The following is a 1,768-nucleotide window of genomic DNA, read 5'->3' as shown; positions in this document are numbered from 1 at the left end:
TGTCGTGAGCGGTCGTGACTACGGCTGTGTCAAAAGGGAGCGGCAAGGTTCTCAGCCCGAAAGCTCATACACTCAAAAATTTGTTTCTTTCTGCCTCTGAATAAATTGTAACTTGATATTTAGAGGGTGCTTTTCTGTTTATAATTTTAAATCTGTTTCTAAAAAAAACTTTTAGGAATAAAATTCCCATTTGTTAAAAGCAATTTGATTTTGATTTCATCAGTTACTCCCTGGCAACTACTTCCACGCTCACATAGTGTTATTAAATGTGTTAATGTTCTTGATGAATCGCTAGTAAATAAAAATTTTTTAAAGAATATTCTTTGAAATTAAACCAACGGTTCAATTATTATTTCATTCTAGAGAAGCTGCACGGTCATCAATGGTACCTGTTCTTTCGGGAACAGATACTACCTTCATATATAGTTATATATGGCTACCCGCCCACTGACCTTCTTGAGCGAACGCACACCCTATGCCCCAACTCGTACGGGACTTGGTAGATTAATCTGCCACGAGTAATGAGTGTGATGGGGAAACATCTGTTAGACGCACTACGAATGTAGTGGTGTGGACATGCTGGGAATGTGGGTCTCAAGCGGAGCGTGCAACGGATAAGTCCCTGCAGGCGCACTATCCTCTGTGCACTCGGTGGCTCAGATGGATGCCGGCACGGTAGCTCAGCGTGTTCGGTCAGAGGGTTAGCTGCCCTCTGTAATAAAAAAAAAACTGAGTCAACGGTTCAACACTGAACTTGAACGGTTGTCATGGGACAGCCGTACCGAACAAAATCGAACAAAATAACAGAAAGAAAAGATGGATAGAGCGTCTGCCATGTAAGCAGGAGATCCCGGTTTCGAGTCCCGGTCGGGGCACACATTTTCAACATGTCCCCAATGATGTATATCAACGCCTGTTTGCAGCTAGGGTGTCGATTTAATTATCATTTCATTTCTCAACAGTGTTCCTCGAAAGTAACTTCGCCTTCCCTCTGTCCCGAGTTCGAGTCTCGGTCGGGCACACAGTTTTAATCTGCCAGGAAATTTCATAACAGCGCACACTCCGCTGCAGAGTGAAAATCTCATTCTGTTCTTGTTTTGTTTTGTTTCTTTCCTTTTCCCTTCGTTTTTTGTGTAGAGACATTATTTAGTAAAGAAAATGTAGGTGATTTCCCAGCCAACGGCCTTGCCGCCGTGGTAACACCGGTTCCCGTCAGATTACCGAAGTTAAGCGCTGTCGGGCTGGGCTAGGGCTTGGATGGGTGACCATCCGGTCTGCCGAGCGCTGTTGGCAAGCGGGGTGCACTCAGCCCTTGTGAGGCAAACTGAGGAGCTACTTGATTGAGAAATAGCGGCTCTGGTCTCGTAAACTTATATACGGCCGGGAGAGCGGTGTGCTGACCACATGCCCCTCCATATCCGCATCCAGTGACGCCTGTGGGCTGAAGATGATACGGCGGCCGGTCGGTACCTTTGTGCCTTCATGGCCGGTTCTGGAGGAGTTTAGTTTTAGTTTAGGGTGATTTCCTAATAGTGACGCAATTCAGAAGCTGGCACTCATTCACTTGTGACGCAATACGATAGATTTTTGTTGCTCTGTACCTTGCAATAAACTAACGGAGATCGTCAGACCGGTAAATAAAATAATGAATCATACGTCAATAGTTGACTTGAAATGATCAGGTGCGACAGACCTATAGGATCAAACTCTGCATGTTCAGTGACATCCGGTGACGTCACATGTCCAACATCTGTCATCCACTTTTGGG

At 45.3% G+C, this 1,768-nt stretch overlaps 1 pseudogene; it reads left to right on the top strand.

Annotated features, from left to right (window-relative positions):
* Window positions 1–1,175: 1,175 nt before the first annotated feature.
* On the top strand, window positions 1,176–1,293 carry LOC124596671 (annotated as a pseudogene).
* The last annotated feature ends 475 nt before the right edge of the window (window positions 1,294–1,768 follow it).

Source organism: Schistocerca americana, chromosome 2, assembly GCF_021461395.2.
Source record: "Schistocerca americana isolate TAMUIC-IGC-003095 chromosome 2, iqSchAmer2.1, whole genome shotgun sequence".
In the NCBI taxonomy this organism is placed as follows: Eukaryota; Metazoa; Arthropoda; class Insecta; order Orthoptera; family Acrididae; genus Schistocerca; species Schistocerca americana.
Note: the sequence above shows the minus strand (reverse complement) of the source record. Positions and strands in the feature narration are given on the sequence as shown.